Source organism: Sminthopsis crassicaudata, chromosome 3 (assembly GCF_048593235.1).
Source record: "Sminthopsis crassicaudata isolate SCR6 chromosome 3, ASM4859323v1, whole genome shotgun sequence".
Lineage (NCBI taxonomy): Eukaryota > Metazoa > Chordata > Mammalia > Dasyuromorphia > Dasyuridae > Sminthopsis > Sminthopsis crassicaudata.
The window spans coordinates 554,954,138-554,976,143 of record NC_133619.1 but is presented as its reverse complement, the minus strand read 5'-3'; the positions used below and the strand labels follow the sequence as shown (position 1 = coordinate 554,976,143).

Sequence of the window (22,006 nt, the reverse complement as noted above, 5' to 3'; positions counted from 1 at the left end):
CAGAAAAGACTTCCTAGAAGAAGAGGAATTTGAACTAGTCCTTAAAGAGTAGGCAAGATTTGACGCAACACAAAAATGGAGAGAATAATTTCTCTTTTTGGACTCAGTTATAATTTAATCAGATGACACTATGTCCTAGCAGAAAAATTATAACCTCTCTTACTCCTCAGCCTTGGCACATAGAGTCTCAGAGACTGAGGATAGTTTGGCAGGGTTTTTTTTCATACCACTGTTTGTTCTTGTCTCATAACCTATTATTCATTTAATTTTTTCTCCTTTTCAAATGTGACAGGCATGGGTTTGACAGTTGGCTGTATAAATATTTATGTGGAAATTCAAGAGGAAAGATGAAGAAAATGGGTGTGGGTGAAGAGAGGTAGCAATTTAACACTTGCTCTTCTTGGCTAACAGTTGAAATTGTTGTTTTTAAAGAATCATTAGAAATGCAAAATTAAATCAGGCCTCAGAGGTTAAGCTGGTTCAATAATGAACCAAGATATCAATACCCTTTACCATAGTCCCTTGCCCAGAAAATCATCCAACCTTTACTTCAAGACCTTCAGTGATGGAAAATTAACTGCCTAGTCAGGTAGCACATTCCAATTTTGGATAACACTAATTGTCCAGAAATCTTGCCTTACCCTGACCTAAAATATTCTCTCTGACTCTTTCCTCATTTATCCTAATTCTGACTGAAACCATGAAGAACAAGTATAATTTCTTTCTGAATTTGGAGTCTGAAGACTTGTGTTTAAATCTAATTTCTGTGACATTCTGTATGAGATTTCTCCTCTCATCTATCAAATGAGGAGGTAGACTAGATTGGGGCTTCTTAAACTTTTTCCATTTACAACCTCATTTTGCCTGAGGAATTTTTGTATGACCTTGAGTATATAAATATATGGAATATGCATACAAATCAAACATTTATATATGATAATAAATTATAACTTATAATACCCCCATTCATTTATGAGACCCCCCCTATAGGGTCATGAGCCATCATTTAAGAATCTGGGGACTAAATGATCTTTGAAGTCTAAATCTATGATCCTATTTATCCTTTTAATTTTTGAAGAGAGTCATTATATATTTCTCCACTGTTTTGTTTTCTCCAGGAATATGTCTCCAGTTTCTGAAGCTGACTTGCAGGGCATGCTATCCAGTTTTCTTAGCAGCCTTTTAAACTGTGGCCTTTAGAGTGGAATATAGTGCTTCTGGGATAATATGATGAGGACAGAGACAGTGGAATTATCACCTTATCTATTCCAGTCTCTTGACTTTTATTAATACAATCCAAGTTCCAACTATTTTGGCCACCACATCACCTTGCTGAGTCACCTTTGGCTGAAAGTCTATTGAAATGCCTTTTTAAAAAAAAATACCAAACCTTCAGTCATAACAGGCTTAGAACAATAAGTATTTATGGGTCATGGATTCTGATTATCCATGTCATATGCAGAAAAGAAAGTTGTGAAAGACATCAAAATAATATCAAATATAAGAATTTTTTTAAGTAACTTAACCCCACTCAGTTTTTGCTTCCTTCCTTTTGAAAAATCTGTACTTCTTTATTTCTAGTCTTAGAGAAGCTTAGACTTAAAGGGAGCATAATGGTCAATTGTGATTCAAGTTAACTGACAGAAATTAAGTGCCTATCATTCATAAGGCATTGTGCTAGGAGCTGGATGTCAAAGACATGGATGAAACTAGTCCCTAATGCTAAAGAAACTAGTATGCTGATAAGTATAATACAATATAACTTGAAATAGGGAGAGAGTGCCAATAGCTGGGAGTGGAGGGGAGAGAAATCAAAGGAGACTTCAGATGGAGTATACAATTGAGGTGTCCCCACAAATTAAGAATTTTTAAAGGTGGAAACAAAAAGATTCTAAGCACGAACATAATTGCTAGGTGGTTCAATGAATGCTGGGCCTAAAGTTAGGAATATGATTCATACTTTGTAGTTGTATGATGAGACTAAGCATGTCACTTAATCTCTGTTTCTTCAACTGTAAATTGGTTATAATAATAATACTTCCTAGGACTGTTATATAAGTAAATTAAATCAATAGTTGTTCATGGACATAATTAATATATGCTTATTCCCTTCCCTCCTTAGTGCATATAGAAACAAAATGATGAATTCATATAATAGCTGGTTATCTAATTTGGCTGATGTACAATAAATTAGTAGAATATGTGAAATGAGGCTGAGAGGTAGGCAGATATCAGATTGTAGAGAGCATGGAATACCTGAGTAAAGATTTTTTTTCTATACTATAGTTATTCTGGAACCTTTGAAGGTTTTGGCTTAAGTTAGTGACATAGTAAGATCAGTGCTTTGCAAAGAAATTTAAAGTAGTAATGTGGAGGTTGTGTTGAAGACAGGAAACGACAAAACTAAATAGGAAGTGACTGCAATTATTTAGATATTTGTTGTGGCTTCTTATAGGGGCGATTAGTTGGCATAGTAGATAGAATGACAGCCCTGGGATCAGGAGGACCTGAATTCAAATCCAGTTCCAGACACTTATTGTGTGACTCTGAGCAAGTCACTTAACTTCGGTTTCCTCATCTATATTATGAGATGGAGAAGGAAATAGCAAATCCTTCCATTATCTTTGCCAAGAAAATTCCAAATAGGATTACAGAGAGACACAACTGAAATGACTTAACAACAATAAAAGAAGCTTCCTACAATAATTCCCACTAAAGATGAAAATGTCCTGAACTAGAATGTTAGCCATATGAATACAGAAAGGGAAATAGGTGTGCAAGATATTATGGAGACAGAACTTAGAGACCTTGGCAACTGAGAGGAAATATATAAAGATATATAAATATATAAAGATATAGAAAGAAGTGATTTTACAAGACAACTTCTGAGAATATCAGTATTAACTAATGAAAATATTTTATTGATTTAACATATAAGTGACTTGGGACTGAGTTTCAGCCTCATTTCTAGAGTGTAACTCAAAGTTCTGAGGTAGATACTTAGGAATTAATCATATCAGCTCTCATTAAGTAGAATATTCAAGGTTACAAAGAGCTTCCTTTAGCACATGTCACAGACAACCTGTGAGGCAGACAGTGCAAGCAAATATTAATGTAATGGCAGTGAAACTAGATGAATGGAAACATGAATTTCAATTAATGTAGGCACTTCTCCTTTACTGTCTCTAATGTGGTGCTATTCAAGCCCTGTCTAAATGTGTGTGTGTGTGTGTGTGTCTGTGTGTATGTGTGTGTGTGTGTTTGATCATCTCTATAAACTATTAACTCCATAACATCAGGCTACTTTTTAAAAATTCCATCTTTCTCTATCATCTGGTCCAGCAATTTGAACAGAATGACTACTTAATAAACAATATTTCCTATTCATTTCCTCAGAAAATGTTTTCAAATGTCACATTTACTTTAAGGTAAATGCTAATTATTTCCATGTTACAGATAAGGAAATTAAGTATCAGAAAGATTAAACGATTTGCCTAAAGTCACATTGCTAGCATGTTGCAGATGCTAGCTTTTAAAGGAGGGTCTTTCCTGATTCCAAGGGTATTGCCCTTTTCAGTTAGCCTCAGTCTCTCAAAAAGAAGAAATGGATCCAGATGCCCTGCTCATATCTTTTTATCTTTTTCTAGGTTTTAAGGATGATAGGTAGTGCTTCTAAGAATGGTAGGCATAACAGTAATCTATTATTAATATGTTTTAAATATTAATTTTTGTTATATTATTCAGTTTTATATAGCACATTTCCCTGACTTCATAATTATGGTATTTATTCTAATTCACAGAGATGGATTACTTTTCATTCCTTTATATAAATTTCTTCATGATCTAATGGTTAAGTTGGTAAAATTTATGAATTTCTATTAATAGCTTGATGTTGAGAAAAAATGAGAGATGCTATTGCTGGTCATTTTAATGAAATTTATTGGAAATTTAAAAATAAATTTTTGCTTTATCTTTAATCAGATGTGAAACTGTACAAAGTCCTTTGAGTAGGGTTGATAAGTACTTAATAAGAAATTACTCTGTTGGTTTCTTGGCCTAGACTCTTGAAGGAGATAAGATCAGTCATGATCTGCCATTCAGAAAACTAATTTGATATTGCATTACAAGAAAAGAGACATCATCTCTAGGAACAATTAGATGATAGATGTGGTATAATGTGTCTGTTTCAGGCTACAATCTGAACTCCTCCATGAAGACCTAGAAAACTGTTCATCCTAGAACATCACTTTAAGCCCAGAATTCACACCTTGTAATTATCCTCAGTTCCTGTGTCCCCTCCTTTTGATTGGATGACTTCTTCCAGAATCTTCATTTAAAGAAGGTCCCCCATTAGATACCTTGTGAAAGAAAAATTGGAACAAAAGTAAAAAACCATGAGAAATAAAAAAACAAAAAAGTGATATGTTTAAAATGATTGCACATTTATAATCTATGTCAGATTGCTTGTTGTCTTGAGGAGAGAGGAGGGAAGAAAGGGAAAGAGAAAAAATGGAATTATAAATCTTATAAAAATGAATTTTCACTTGGGGAAGTAAAGGAGGAAAGAGAAATTTGAAACTCAAAAATCTTAAAAAAAGGAATATATATATGGTGAAAAAGAAGAAAATGATAATGATAAGATCATCATCATCATCATCGTCATCATCATTATCATCATTTCCAGGTTAGTCATCATTTCATTCATTTCTCACATTAAAATGGAATGTTGAAAACTATCTTTATATGTAAATATCATCATCATTATCATTGTCATCATTCCAAGATTAACCATCTTTTCATTCATTTCTCACCATTCAATCTCAACTCCTTCATCAAGTCCCTGTTGTCCTAAGATGAGAAACTTCCTATATACTCCTCTATCCCCAGATAAAGTATTTTGAGTATTATTTTTCCCAATTAGAATGTAACATCATTGAAAACAGGGGCTGTTGTATTTTTGTTATATTTGTATTTCTGACATTTACTAGAGTGCCTGTTATGTAGTAAATACATAATAAATTCAGGTTGATTGACATATTTGGAATATTATATTAGATTCTGGAGATGACATTATTATCAACAATTATACTTATTTTGCAGCATACATTGTGCTAAGTGCTGACAATACAAAGAAAGCTAAAAACACAGTATCTCACCTTGCGGAACTCATGATCTTGGTTGTATTTCTTTTGTTTGTGCAAAAGCTTTTTAATTTAATATAATCAAAATTATCTATTTTACATTTCATAATGCTCTCGATCTTTGATCACAAACCTGTAACTCACTTTCTTTAAGAATTTGGATGCTAGGCCACTCGGTACATACAAGTTTTTTATTGATATTATTTCATTGATTATGGTACTTTTAGTACCTTCCTTATTTCGTCTAATTAGGTCTGTTTTTGCTTTTGCTTTGTCTGACATCAAGATTGCATTCCTTGCTTTTTTTTAAGCTTCTGTTGAAGCATGGTAAATTCTACCCTATTCCCTTACCTTTCCTCTGTGTGTGCCTCTGTTTCAAGTATGTTTCTTGATCTGCTTCTGTTTTATGAGAGAGTTCATCCTATTCCCATTCACAGTTATGATTACTAACTGTATATTTCCCTTATTATATATTTTTCCTGCTGTTTGTCCTCTCTCTCCTTTTACCCTTCCCCTCAGTGTTTTGCTTCTATGTACTCCTTCTCCTGGTCAACTCTCTCTTCTTCTAGTCCCCTTTCCCTTTACTTAATCTCCTCCTTTCCTACTTTATTATTGAGTAAAATAGATTACTAAGTTTAACTGATTGTGTATATTTTCCCCTCTATGAGCCAATACTGATGAAAGAAAAGTTCAAGCAATGGACATTGTCTACCCTCCTATTTTTCCCTCTACTGTAATAGGTTATTTATGTCTTTCATGTGTTGTTACCACATTCTATTTCTCCCTTCCTTGTGTACCTTTTGTACTCCTCTGTTATTCCCTCAAATTCACCTTATACCCATATCCTTCACCTCTGCATTTTTCTTTTAGGTATACTATTAGTAGTACATTTATTAAGAATTAAAATGATCATTTTTCTGTGTAGGCAGATACCAGTTCAGCTCCACTGAATACCTTATATTTTCTTTCCCCCTTTTCCCCTTTTCAGCTTCTCTTGGGTTTGATATTAGAGGTCAATTTTTTTGTTCAGTTCTGGTCTTCTCCTTATTAAAGTTTGAAATCCTTCTATTTCATTAGATGACCTTTTTCCCCTTAAAGTACTATGTTTAATTTCTCCAGGGAGGTAATTTTAGTTGTAATTCTAGGTCTTTTGCTTTCTGGAATATCATGTTACATGACTTCTAATTCTTTAATAGTGTAGCTGCTAAATTCTATGTAATCCTGACTGTGACTCCCTAATATTTGAATAGTTTCTTTCTGACCACTTGCAGTATGTTTTTTTCTTGATCTAATAGTTGTATAATTTGGCTATAATTTTTCTTGGAGATTTTATTTTAGCATCTCTTTCCTGAAATAAGTGGATTTTTTCAATACCTGTTTTGCCCTCTAGTTCCAAGATATCAGGGCAATTTTTCTTGATAATTTTTTCAAAGATGCTGTCCAGGTTATCTTTTGATAATGATTCTACATTGTTTCTCCTGGATCTATTTTCATGGTTAGTTGTTTTTACAATGATATATTTTATAAATTTTCTATTTTTTAATTCTTTTGAATTTTTTGATTGATTCTTGGTGTCTCATATGCTCATTAATTTCTACTTATTAAATTCTAACTTTTAAGCAATCATTTTCCTCCTTTACCTTTTGTACTTTCCTTTCCAGTTGACCAGTTGTACTTTTTAAGGAGTTGTTTTCTTTCTTTTTAATTAATTAATTTTAATACACATTGCTTTATGAAACATTTTGAGAGAAAAATCAGAACAAAAAGGAAAACACTGGTAGAGAAAAAAAATAGTAAAAAAAGTAAACATATCATATGTTGATTTACATTCAATCTACATAGTTCTTTTTCTGGATGTAAATGGAATTTTCTATCCAAGTCTATTGGGATTATGTTGGATCACTGAACCACTGAGAAGAACCAAGTTTTTAGTAGTTGATCATCACACATTCTTGCTGTTATTGTGTACAATATATTCCTGGCTCTGCTTGTTTCACTCGGCATCAATTCATGTAAATAAGCTTGTTCAACATTTATTACAGCACAATAATATTCCATTACCTTCACACAAATTGTTCAATTATTCCCTAATTGATGGGCATCTACTAATTTTCCAGTTCTTTGCTACCACAAAAAGAGCTGCTACAAACTTTTTTGCACATGTGGGTCCTTTTCCTTCCTTTATGATTTCCTTGTGCTACAGGTCCAGTCATGGCACTTCTGGGTCAAAGGGTATGCACAGTTTTCTAACCCTATTGGCATTGTTCCAAGTTGCAGTTCAGAATGGTTGGATCATTTCACAACTCCACCAACAATGCATTAGTGTCCCAGTTTTCCCACATTCCATCCAACATTCACCATTATCTTTTCCTGTTATCTTAGCCAATCTAAGAGATATGAGGTTGTACCTCAGAGTTGTTTTAATTTGCACTTCTCTCATCAATTGTGATTTGTAGCACTTTTTTCATATAATCATAGATGACTTTAATTTTGTTATCTGAAAATTGTCTGTTCATATCCATTGATCATTTATCAATTGAGAGATGACTTGTATTCTTATAAATTTGACACAGTTCTGTATGTTTTAGAAATGAGACCTTTATCAGAAATACGGGCTTTAAAAACTTTTTCCCAGTTATGTACTTCCCCTTTCTGTTGTGTTTTTGTTTGTGCAAAAACTTTTTAATTTAATGTAATCAAAATTGTCTGTTTTGCTTTTCATAATATTCGCTAATTCTTCTTTGATCATGTTTTCTTCAGTGGATTTTTGTATCTCTTCTTCCATTTGGTCAACTCTACTTTTTAATCAGTTGTTTTCTTTTTCCAAACTGTTGTTCCTTCCCCTCATAATTCTCTTGTATCACATTTATTTCATTTCCCAATTTTTCTTCTCTCTTATATGATTTTTAATCCCTTTCCATAAATTCTTTCTAGATTGAGACACTTTCAGTTTTGCTTTGGAGTTTTTCTCATAGGTCTTTTGACATTGTTGGCTTTTTCTGAGTTTGTATTTTTTATCTTCCTTGTCACCATAATAGTTTTCTATAATCCCATTCTTTTTTGTTTTTATTGAGTTTTGGCCTTTTTCCTTTCCTTTAAGTTTTAAGTCTGTTCCCAGGATGGAAGGGGCATTGTCAGGATTCTTGTGCCAGAGTCTGTAGGCCCTGGCTATTTAATGGGTGTTGCACTGATATTGTCTTTAGGCCCACCTCATATTTTGCTGGTGCTGTGCTTAGGGGGTGCACAGGGAATGGCTGGCACTTTGGAAGGAGATAAGGGTCTGGCAGCTCATGTTGCTGAGCCTGGATGCTAGTGCTAATGTTTGGAATGTGCTGAGACCAGTGGGGAGTTTCTGCATTTCCTTGGGGCTATACTGGAGAATAGAAGATCTGGCTGCTAAATGGTTACTAAATGCCTGGGGCTATGCTAAAGAATTGGTGATTCTCCTAGTGGTTCTCAGAGCCAGAGTCTGCCTTTCCCCTGGTAGTGCTGAAGCATGTAGGGAATTGGCATTAATCTGTTCCACTGCCCTGGGACTCAGATCACTGATTTGCTGAGATGGGACCTAGGGCTGGTTTGCTGGGAAGCAAATATATATATTATATTATATTATATTATATTATATTATATTATATTATATTATATTATATTATATTATATTATGTTATGTTATGTTATGTTATGTTATGTTATGTTATGTTATGTTATGTTATGTTATGTTATATTATATTATATTATATTAACATATAATATAACCATAATGTATTATTATATATAATATTAATTATATTATTATAATATAATATTAATTATATTATTATAATATTAATTATATAATAATAATAATATAATATAATTATATATATATATATAATTATAGTTTAAAATAGAAAATCATACCAAGCTGGAAAGATATCTGGCATGGAATTTCCAACAGGTCTGTGTATGTCTTTTTATCTGAGCACCAGTCCAGCTAAATTTAGAAAATCTAATTATCATAAGCTTGACTAGTTAATGTTTTTTTCTATTATAATAATATAATTATAATATATTATTATATAATATTAATTATATTATTATAATATATATATATATAATATTACGGTTTAAAGTAGAAAATCATACCAAGCTGGAAAGATATTCGGCATGGAATTTCCAACAGGTCTGTGTATGTCTTTTTATCTGAGCACCAGTCCAGCTAAATTTAGAAAATCTAATTACCAAAAGCTTGACTAGTTAATGTTTTGTTTTTTTTTTTTTTTTTTGTGTGTGTGTGTGTGGCCACTCCATATAACCATCTAACAAGACTCAGAAGACTCATCATCAGTGGAAGGAAAGATTCACAAGGACGAAATTATAGATCCATAAAAAAAAAATCATGTAAAAGGACTTGATATTATACTAGGATGAACAGTTCATTGTAATAATTAGACTTTTAATCCTTTCATCAGTAGTGTATAGATAAATAACATATATGATATGTACACAAATGTTTGCAGCAAGCCCTTTTTGTAGTGGCCAGAAACTAGAAACTGAGTGGATGCCCATCATTTGGAGAATGGCTGAATAAGTTATGAATATGAATGTTATGGAATATTATTGTTCTGTAAAAAACAGCCAGCAGGATGATTTCAGAGAGGTCTGGAGAGACTTACATGAGCTGATGCTGAGTGAAACGAGCTGGACCAGGAGATTGTTATATATAGCAACAGCAAGATGTGGCTCTTTTCACAATGAGGTGATTCAGGCCAATTCCAATTGTCTTATGATGGAGAGAGTGACCTGCAGAGGACTGTGGGAACTGAGTGTGGGTCACAACAGTATTTTCACTTTTTTCTTGTAGGTTATTTGTATCGTTTTCTTTCTCATTTTTTCCCCTTCATCAGATTTTTCCTGTCCAGCATGATAATTGTGGAAATACATATAAAAGAAATGCACATGTTTAACATATATTGGATTACTTGCTGTGTGGGGGAGGAGGTTGTAGGAAGGGAGGAAAAAATTTTGGAACACAAGGTTTTACAAGGATGAATGTTGAAAATTATCTATGCATATGTTTTGAAAAAAGAGCTTTAATAATAAAAAAGTAAACATGTTGGGCAGCTAGGTGGCACAGTGGATAGAATATTGGCCCCTAAAGTCAAGAGGACCCGAGTTCAAATTTGATCTCATACACTTAATACCCCCTAGCTTTGTGACTTTAGGCAAATCTCTTATCCCCAATTGCCTCAACAAAAATAAATAAATAAATAAGCATGTATGGTCAATCAAAAAAAATAAGATATATGATAAATTAAGAGGTGAATTGATGATAATAATAATAAAGCTAGCCTCTACATGAATTTTTAGATGTATAAAATGCTTTATAAATATTTTCTCATGTTATGTTCACAACTCTGGGAGTTAATTGCATTTCATAAAAGGAAAAACTGAGGCAGAGGTTAAATGACTTACCCAGTGTCTCACAGCTTGTCAATATCTGAGGTTATATTTGATTTTGTCTTTTAAACTCCAATCCCAGTGCTCTATCCACTGTTCCACCTAACTAACTGCTCAATTAGCTTGGTGTAGAAACATAATACTAGAGAAACTTTCCAAAAAAAAATTAGATCAAAAAAATGAATATTGAGACTATGCTCACTTCTTTCTACTAATATCATTGGCTGGCTATGCTAACAATTCACTTATCATTCATTCAGCTAAAAATGTTTTTAAATAAAGATTATGCCACAGTGGATGGTAGGGTGTTGATTTATACAGCTCAATGATAGGAGATGCAGACACATTGGCAAATATAATAAATGATTCCTTTTCTTTATAGTCTGGTAAAATGGTATATAAATTTGTCCTAATAACATTATAATTACCTCTGTGCTCTGCATCTGAGGTTTGACCACTGCCAAACTGTTGAAATCCACAACTAATTGGGTTTGTACTATGAATAGGAAAAGAAGAACTTATGTTGCCACTTTAATTGTTGCCTTGACCTAATGTTTTCAAAATACTCCAGATATTTTTCAGTCTCCTGTTAATTATAATTGTATTATGAGCTTAGAATTAATTGTCATGTTTTATTATGCCCTGTGACTTTACGATGAAGCCATCAGAATGGATTAGAATTTGTGTGGATGTTTGTTAGTTGTCTTAATTTTTAACTTTATAAAATACATAATTCAATTTAAAATTATTTATCAAATACCTTCTCTGTTGAGGACACTGGGGAGAAATGAGGGATTACAGATATAAAAGTAAATAATCTCTATCCTCAAAGGACTTTTATTCTCTCTCTCTGTGACTCTACCTTGGTGATTAGATCAGCTCCCAGTACTTCAATTCTCATCTTAAAAGAAATGAACTACAATTCTCTCCCTATAAACTTTCTTCTGAACTCTAGACCTACTTATATATCTCATGCAGAGCAGAAATTTAGGAATAAAAATTAGCTATTGACCACAATCCATAACCATCATATCTTTTGGTTTCCTACTGTATTTTTGTATCATAAAATTTTGGAAATTGAAGGATCCGCCTAAGGATCAATTTACCCAATGTTCTCTATCCTCAGAATATACAAATACATATTGTATAGCTGAGATAATTCACCATTATGGAAATCCAAGAAGTTATTTAATGGCAAATTCTGGATAAGAACCCAGTTTCCAGAACACGTCTTCCCACTATATCCACTTCTCTCTTTCTTTCTTTCTCTCTCTCTCTCTCTCTCTCTCTCTCTCTCTCTCTCTCTCTCTCTCTCTCTGTACATATATATATATATGCAGCATATAAGTATATGTGATATACTTAGTATTGTTTATATTTGTGATTCTAGATAGATATAGAAACATGCATATATGTATTCATATACATTATACACACATACACATGAATACCTATTGTATATTACATGTATATGCATGTGAATGTAGTATATATACATGTATGTGTATGGATTTTTTTTAACCATTCCTATGAAAACAAACTTTTTTAAGAAAAAGAGAAATAACATTTATTATGACAAAGGATCTATTTCATAAGATCATGGGATTTAACAGGGAAAGGAAACCTACAAATAATGGTAGCAGTTATTTAGACTTGGAAGAAGTCTTAAATACATGATGTAGTTCAACTCCTTTATTTTATGGATAAAGAGCTTAAGGTTAAATAACTCAAGTGATGGCAGAGGCAAGATGTGCATCTGGGCTCTCTGACAGTAGATACAACCTCTATTTCCACGAGCTATGCTGCCTCTCCATCCCTGCCTTCACTTCTGAATCTCCTTCACATGACTTAGGGCTGAAAAAGAACATCAAGGGCAACCAGCCCAACACTCTCATTTTACAGATGGGAAACCTGAGTTCCACAGAAATTAGTCGCCTTCTCCAAAGTCACATAGAATGTAAGTAGACACAGCAAAACCATCTCCTAACAACTTTCCATCACTGAGTGAAGAAACTACTATAAGACTGACGCTCCCATATACAAGTGTGTGTGCCATGTTTTCTATAAATGGAAGGGCATTAGCTGTTTTACCTGTAGCGTGTAAGTTAAACAGAATGTACATTTGGTTACAATGTTATACAGTTTTCTTATCCATCCGTACACCCAGAGAAATGCAGCAGACACACTTTAATTAATCATCCTGGCTCAAATTGATTTAGATCCTCCTACACTCCCAGTAAACTGTAATGCATTCTTTATTAAAAAAAAAAAAAAAAGTACACCACAAAGTTAATTTGAGCCATTCAGAGCAAGGCAGTTTATTTATAAACTTGCGGTGCTACATTTGTTGGCCCCAATTTCAATTAAATTATAAATTCAGGAAGGAAGACGAAGGGGAAAGAAGCATTCAGTCATCTTGTCCTTCTCACGGACATTAGAAAATCATTGTCTGTGTACATTCCCCATTGCCTGGATCAAGATGCACGTGTGTGTTTATAATTCTTCTGCTGACGCACACAGATCTTACTGCAAAAAGGTACTAGCATTTATGTGAAAAAGTGAGGCTAAAAAGAGTAGTGTGTGATTGGCAATCTTGACTTTTTCCACACTGAGATGGTCTTTTGTCAGTAAGCAGAAGCAGTTTTCCCAAAAAATTCTCCCTTGCCTATTATTATTTCACACCTTGGGATTTTTCTGATGGCAAATGGACTTTTTGTCTGGAAGCTGTGAGCCAGTGTCTATCTATATCTTTCTACTCACTCCCCTTAATTTCAGCTCTTACCTCTATGCTGGCATCCTACTATCATCCATGGTCCAGTCTAATCACAGAAAGCTTCAGTGCTGGAGCAAAACAGTACTTACTTTTTCTCTAAGAGGAGCTCTGATGAAATAGAAAAAGGAGGTCCCTCCAAAGTCTACTCTCAGATAAACATTAGCCTAGATTTGCATCAGTTCTTATCAGTGACTACTTCCCCATTCTAATATTCTCAGTTTTGTTCATCCCTCTATTTTCTGCCTACAAAAAAAAAAAGTACAAAAATGTTGTCTTACCAGGGAATTCCTGTTCCTTTGGGAAGGGAAGAGAAGAGATACAACTATCTGGCCCTAGTGGGCAGTTTCTGTGGGAGACAAGTACACTCATACAAATGGACGTGGGGGATGATTCCTATTTCAATAGGCGAGGTGTTTCATTATTTTTTTTGCAAAGAGTCTATTTGTAGAACTCCTCATTTCTCTCTGATACCTCTCTTTGTATATTTATAGTCAAGTGCCCATATATGGTCCCTGGCATCAGCCTGTCTCTCATTGATCTTTATATTGCCTTGAGCAAGAAGAGGAACAAGCAGATGATGAAAACATTTTTTAGCTCTAATACATCTCTATTTGACCTTTATGGCATTATCTGCGCCTAAGACTGTCTATTTTTGTTCTCGTGTATTTTGACAGCTCCTCCACTGTTTAGGGGAGCATGAGTTTTGCTAGTTTCATATGGATATATTGCCTAAGTGTCCACTGCCTAAGTACCTATGTGTATATATGTGGGAGTGATGGTGGTAGATTATTCAGTGGCACAGCAACACTTGTATTATAGAATCTTGAATTTGGGGGCCATTCATTATGGTTCTCAAATGATGATGAAAAAAAACCTTCTCTTTAATATATATTTCTATCATGTTTAACATATATTGGACTACTTGCCATCTAGGGGAAGGCTTGGGGGAAGGGGGAGATGGGAACACTAGTTTTGCAAGGGCTAATGTTGAAGAATTGTCCACGCATATGTTTTGAAAAATAAAAGCTTTAATATTAAAAAAGAAAAAAACCCTCCTCATGGAATGAGGCATTTAGTTTGCTAGATCTAGCAAATCCTGTGTAAAATCTAAATAGCCTTCTTTAACTGACTCAATTCATACTTTCCTTTTCTCTATCTCATTTCAGTACTTAGGATTGTAAAATTAGAGCTAGAAGGGGTTTTAAAGGTTGTTGAGTTTAGCTCTCTCATTTTAGAGTCAAGCAAACTGAGGCCCAAAGGGAAGAAGTAAATTGCTTATGGTTGAATGGGGGGTTGGGGGAGGGAACAAAGCCAGGATTCAAATAAGCTTCTAGTACTTTCTCCATTATACCATGCTGTCTCCTTCTGGTACAAGGACTATATTTCTCTGCCTTTTTCTATTCCCTGATGTCTAACTATACTTTACTTATTCAAATATTTACCATACATTGATTTCCTTTTATACCATTTAGCCAGTCTACATTGTTATTTCTCTAAATTGTTTTTAATGAGCTAGATGGATATCTTTGCAAATTGCTGAACAAATGTTGGGCCTACTTTAAAATATGTTGGGAAAATTTGACTGACTGCAGACATGGAAGACAATCTTTCTATTGGCTCTTGAATTGGAACTGAATGTATTGTTAATTCCAATTGATTTACTCCATATGGAGTAACATTCCTCTCTGTATCAGAATGGATTCCTTCCTTGGAGGTAGTTGTGTGCCAGAGGAGAGCTTAGTCATTAACTCTCTACTTAACATCTCTGTATTTCTTTAGTGATGTTTAAAAAATGACTTGAAGGAATGTGGGCTTTTAAAAAATCAACTCATGACAAAACATAGGACATTTTAAGGAAGTTGAGAGAAAACTGGTCTAAGAGACTACTGGCTATATAATCCTAGGGAAACTCCCCATTTTCCTACAAATCCATATCATCATCTGTTAAATAAAGGAATTGATTTGTGTTTATTTTTGTTGTTTGGAAATCTTTTGGTCCTGTAGTAATCTTCATGATCCTATTTGTTTTTTTTTTTGTTTTTTTTAAAGAAAAACTGAAGTTGTTTTGCCATTTCTTTATCCAACTCATTTTACAGATTAGGAAATTGAGGTAAACAGAGTTGAGTGACTTGCCCAAGGTTTCATTGATACTAAGCATCTGAGGCTACATTTCAATTCCAATCTTTCTTGCTTCTGCTCTAGAGCTCCAGCTACTACTTAGCTGCCCAAATAAGGGAATGAAGTATGCAAAATGGAAAAGTACAAGATTTCATCTATACTGCCATTTCATAGAAGTTTAGACCTGAGATAGAAGAGATCTCAGAAGTCATAGAGTTCAACCTATTCCTTGAGTGAGAATCCCTTCTATAATATTCTTAACAAATCCATCTGGATGACTTCTACTGAAGAAGAAATTTTCAATTTCTCTTGGCAACTAGCCCATTCAATTTGTAATAACACTAATTATTCATATAATGCCTAAATATGCCTCTCTTTGACTTCCACCCATTGTTCCCAGCACTATTCTCTGAGGCTAAGCAAAACAACTTAATCTCTTTTTCATATTATAGCCCTCTACTTATTTGCAAAAGACTATCATGTCTTCTGAATTATCTCTTCTCTATGTCATACATCTCGAGGTATTTCAAATATTATTTGGGCATGTTCTCCACATTTTTCATCATCCTCTTAATTTTTCTGCACATGTAACAATTTGTCTTTATCTTTCTGAAATGTGGAACCTGAGACAGAACATGGACAGCTAGGTGATGGAGTGGATAGAGCACCAGGCCTAGAGTCTGGAAGAACAAAGTTCAAATCTACCCTCAAACACTTACTAGTTTGTATGATTCTGGGCAAATCATTTAAAAATTTTTTTTCAGTTTCCTCATCTGTAAAACGAGCAAACACCTTCAGTATCTTTACCAAGAAAACTCAAATGTGGTTATAGAGAATAGAATTTGACTGAACAGCAACAACAAGATAAGAACTCATTGTTCTAGATGTTTCACATATCAATTCTGAATATGGCTTGTCCCTTCTATATACTGGTGGCCTTCCTATACAACTAAAAAAAATCAATAAAAATGAACACATTAATCGTATCTAATAGTGTATATAATATTTCCACATCACTAGACCCTACTTCAGAAGATAAAGAAAGAGGAATATTTTTTTCAACTTGTTTTTTAGTGACAAGTTTGGTCACAATATTTTTACAATATAGAGTTTTATTTTATTTTCATTTAGTTTGATATTGTCACCATTTTATATATTATTTTCCTCATTCTGTTTACCTTGCAACAATTGATATGGGCTCTTATATTTTTAGAAATTATTCTTATTTATCCTTTCATGTGGCATACTAGTAGTCTTTTTCATTCTTCTAGCCATTTTTTCAAACAAAGGACAATGTAGAGTATTGGAAAATAATATTAGTCCTTCTGCAAATTGCACATACATGTAGTCTTGGGTAGATAACATTTTTTAATTGTCATTTTGCACTAGTGCCTAATGCTGAATTTGTTCCACTATTTTGGGACATTTTCCCCCTAGTTATCTATCCTATGTCTTGCATTTGTAAGGCTGTATTATTGACCCCCATGGTCCAAAATTACATTTATCTCTATTAGATTAAATATTATTAAATTTAGCCCATTGTTGTCTCCCAACCAGATTTTTTTGCATGCAGTTTGTCATCTTAGCTGCATTGTAAAATTTTTGGTGAAGCAAGAATTTATAGTTGTTGATTAAAGGATATTTTTAAAATGTTGTATAATTTTTATTATGCATTATCACAGATATTTAAGAATTAAATATTATTGGATTCTATTCAGTAAATATTTAGTGAGCATCTAGTCTGAAGAACAAAATTGTGATGGGACATGAAAAAAGATATTTCTGAAATGTTGAATATAATAGACATATAAATAACCACCCATAAAACCTGATAAAAACATAGGGGATATAGAATAAAGTACCATGTAAGTATGAGGAAGGAAAGGTTTCTCAGGCTTTGGCAGGGGAGCAGAAAAAAGACTATGAGGGAATGAAAGTATTTTTGCCCCAATTTATAGAAAGACTAAAGAATCTAGTCACATAGGTCAATATTTTCTTGAATTGTTTTTTAATAAATTAGAATGAGAAGGGAAAATGTCTTCTCCATTTTTCACAATACTATAATAAAATAGCTTTCTACATTGCACTAGTTATTTTTTAATATCAAATTATAGTCTCCTTCCTACCAAACAGGGAAAATGCTGCTACCAAAGCTTTTCTTTTCTTCTCTGAGTAGATTTTTATTGATTTTTTTAAAATTCTAGATTTAACAAAGACATAAAAAGGACATTTCTATAAAAGAAATTCAAAAAGAAAAAGAGGATTATATGTGAAACCATTAATCTATATTATGTACATTCTGATCTTTTTAAAAATTATAGAATAAATTTGACATATTACTTTCATAGCTATTCGGTTTGTATGTATTTCCTTCTAAACGTCCTTCTTTTTTATGCCATTAAAAAGACTTCAGTGATTTTCTTTACTTCTTAATTTTGAGCAACATCACTACTTCAAATTAAAAAACAAATCAAAATATAATTGTAACAAAATATTGAGTTTTTAACTTACCCACAACCCAAAATAGAATATTCACCTTAAAAATTCATATTTGTTCAGAAGCCCCAGACCTTGAATGTGTTACCTTGTACCTGCTATTGAGATGTTTATTTTTTATCTGAAATGCCATAACAAGGAGAGCTATTATAGACTTTTAGGGAGATCTGTGTCTATTGATGAAAATTCTCCTCTATCTGCCTGTCTTCATCTTACCTTTCTGACTTTTGTGTTCCCTTGGTTTCTTCAAACCTGAGCCAAATTGAACTTTGTTCCCAGATTTTGTCCTCCACTCACTCTCTGCTCTGTTTATTGGTACATGTTCTTCCACACTTAAGGAATTTCTGTTGAAATCATTCCCCATTCCCCCCAGCTAGAACTGATTATCTCTTCAACAAATCTATTCACAAATAGACCACCTTTATGCAAATGTGTGTATCTGTATGTATACAAACACATATATGAATATGTGTATAAATGCAAACATATATATATATATATATACACATATATATATGCATAATTGTGTGAAAGAGAGAGAAAGGAGAAGGAAAGAGACAAATAAACAGACAGAAACACAGAGAAAAAAGAAAGACAGACAGAAACAAAGAGAAACAGAAAAGGGCAGTGTCAGTCCAGATGAGAAAAAGCCATTTACTCTCTTAGATGTTACCAGGGGAATTTCTTGGAGAAGTTACCAATTAGTAACTTTTTCCATTTGCAATGTATTTTTATCCAAGATATTTTTATACGACCTCAGGTACATATCTATATGAAACAGGTATGCAAATCAAATATTTACTCATAATAAATGATCATTTCATGATCCTCACATTTAGTTATATGACCCCATATTATATTTTAAGAAGCTTTTCAAAGAATGGGGAAAACATCACCAGTTAGAGAGATGAATTTAGGAAACAGTGAAACAAGAGACTTTTTAGAGTAGAGGAGTTAGAGAGCAATTCATTTTGCATGGAAAATCCAGTGAGATTTCGGACAATTTCTTCTTTTACTTCTCCTCAGACAGACAGATCACTTAAATAAATGATACTCCATTCATGAATTGGGAAGATAACAGTCTGGCCTTATCAAACAGGACTAGAGAAATCAGATGGGGAGTGTTCTGAAGCCTCAGTTCTTGGAAGTTGTTTGAGAATCTGAAGAAGAAAATTCCAGAGAAATCATTCTTCTGCTTTTGAATTTCATTATTAGAAATGGCAGACCACTCCAGCATCTTTGCTAAGAAATTAAAGAAAGACTCATGGGCTGTAGTGATAGACTATCATCCATGGGGTCTTGAAGAACTGGGACTGAGAGACTGAAAAATAGCAAATAATTCTGAGGTGATAGATGCTGGAACTGGGATTTGTATAAATTTGTGGAACTCCCAGAGGAGGAACTTCTTCTACCAAAGCTGGACAAGCAACTTCTTGGAAAGTTACTAAGTCACTGATAGAAAGTTAAGTGCCCAAAATTACACAACCAGTATGGGCAAAAGGTAGTACTAGAATTCAGATATTCTTGGCTTTTGTGTTCTGATTTTTATCCACTAAGCTAAACTTTCTATTAGGAAAACAAAGATGTAAAAAAATAGTCTCTCACCTCATGATTGAGGAAAATACAAAACCTGTCCAACTCTTCTGACCCTAGGACATGGTATGCCTAGAGGTTTCTTAGCAAAGACAGTGGAATGGTTTGTCATTTCATCCTCTAGTGGATTAAGGCAAACAGGGTTAAATAACTTGCCCAGCATCACACAGCTAGTGTCTTGAGTTCAAATTTTAACTTAGGTCTTACTGACCCCAGGCCTGTTACTCTATTTGTTGAGCCACCTAGCTGCCTCCTGGGAAGGAGAATTAAAAGGAACAGAATAAATATCTTCAAAGTATTTAAAAACCAGTAATGAAGAAGTGGCATTTATTTATTTATTTGTTTGTTTGTTTGTTTGTTTTGCTTACAGAGGAAAGAATTAAGAATAGTTAGCAGAAGTTGTAGGGGCTGGATTTAGGATTAATATAAGGATAAACTTCCTAAAGAGAAAAGCAGCCTTGTTGTGGAGTCCATGTAGTTGAGCTCAAAGCTCAGCTCTGCTATGGATCTTTGACAGTATTTTTAAGTCCAAGTCTCAATTTCCTCAATTTTAAAATATTTCCTGATTATAAAATGAGAGACTTGGACCAGAAAATTTCTGTGATCTTTTTCCACTCAAGATTTAGTATGGTTTGAATAATTAAAACTAGGAAACATAGAATGGGATGCCTCTCCAGGTTGCTGATTACTAGGTGTAAAAGGGAGGATTAGGTGACTCACTTATCAAGTAAAAAAAAAAAAAAAAAAAAAAACTTGTCATGTGCTTCTTGTTCATGTAGGGGCTAATTTAGCTACCTTTCCATTTCCTCCTCATTTCCCCACTGGCTGCTCTCCTTCTGAACTTCTCCATAATGCTTTCAGGACAATTATTATTGGAAAGTCTCATACTCTTGCAACATTGAAATGTAGTACTCACACCTCATCCTTTTTTAAAAACTAATTTATTTTTTAGTTTATTTATTCATTTTTTTAACACACATTGCTTTATGAATCATGTTGCAAGACAAAAATCAGAACAAAAGGGAAAGCCCATGGAAGAGATTACAAAACAGAAAAAAAAGAAGTGAAATCTGCATGTGTTGATTTACATTTAGTCTCCTTAGTTTCTTTCCAAACTCTATTGGGGGAGCAGCTAGGTGGCGCGGTGGATAGAGCACCAGCCCTGAAGTCAGGAGGACCCGAGTTCAAATTTGGTCTCAGACACTAGCTGTGTGACCCTGGGCAAGTCACTTAACCCCAATTGCTTTAGCAAAAAAAGCAATAGCAACAACAACAACAAAAACAAAGTCTATTGGGATTACATTGGGTCACTGAACCACTGGGAAGAAACAAGTTTTTCATAATTTATCATCACACATTTTTCTTGTTATTGTGTACAATGTGGAGTACATCATGTAAATCATGTAAATCTTTCCAGGACTTTCTAAAATCAGCTTGTTCACCATTTTTTTAATGAACAATAATATTCCATTACCTTCATATACCACAATTTGTTCAGCCATTCCCCAACTGATGAACATCTATTCATTTTCCAATTCTTTCCTACCACAAAGAACTACTACAAACAATTTTGCACATGTGGATCCTTTTCCATCCTTTATGATTTTCTTGGGATATATATCTAGTAATGGCACTGATGGCTCAAAGGGTATGCACAGTTTTATAGCCCTTTGGGCATAGTTCCAGATTGCTCTCCAAAAGATCACAACTCTATCAACAATGCATTAGTGTCCCAATTTCCCCACATCTCTTCCAAGATTTATCATTATCTTTTCCTATCATTTTTGCCAAATGAGAGATACTCACACCTCATCCTTACCCTCTGGTCTTTTAATTAGAGAGTCTAGTTGTTAAGTCCAAACTAGCTCCCTGGAGGTCTCAGGATCAGCCAGAGTCAGGATAAGTAAAAGTCATTGGTCTTTAAAGAGAGAAGTTAAAGAAGCAGGTAAACTGTCAGGAGTTTTACCAAAGATCTCTTCTTGATTCTAGAATCCAGAATCTCTACCTTTCTCCTCCTTCTCCTGCCACCAAGTGAGTCTCTGGCCTCTGTCACTCCATCCTCTATCTAATCCTTGCCTATGATTATCTTAAACATTGAGCCAACACCAAAGAGTGAGAAGAGACATTTTTCCAAACATATGCTAATAGTCATTGTCAAATCGGTAATTAGCCTTACGTGCTTGGTTGTCTGATTCAAGTGCACCTTTTCATAGTTTCAGCCCTTTACATCTAGTCATGAACTCCAAGACAACTCTCTTCATTTCTTCTTCATATCCTCTACATTACTGTAGATTTTATCATACTTCTTCCCAAATTCTCCCTCTTAAAAAAAAAGCTTCCTTTTGTGTATTATCTCCCCCCCACTAAGTTATGAGCTCCTTGAAGGCAGAGACTTGTTTTTTTTTTTCATATTTATATCCTCTCTATAAGCAGGGGATATTAAGCA

At 33.7% G+C, this 22,006-nt stretch overlaps 1 protein-coding gene and 1 long non-coding RNA gene across 22 annotated transcripts in view; one reads left to right on the top strand and one right to left on the bottom strand.

Moving 5' to 3' along the window:
• The window catches only part of DLG2 (discs large MAGUK scaffold protein 2), a 2,604,243-nt gene that overhangs the window by 1,138,626 nt on the left and 1,443,611 nt on the right, over positions 1 to 22,006 (top strand). The window lies entirely within an intron of this gene.
• Positions 3,923 to 21,548, bottom strand: LOC141563464 (uncharacterized). Its single transcript, XR_012488425.1, has 2 exons — positions 21,380 to 21,548; positions 3,923 to 4,358 (listed from the first exon to the last, which is right to left on the bottom strand). It is a non-coding gene; the product is annotated as an uncharacterized LOC141563464 (long non-coding RNA).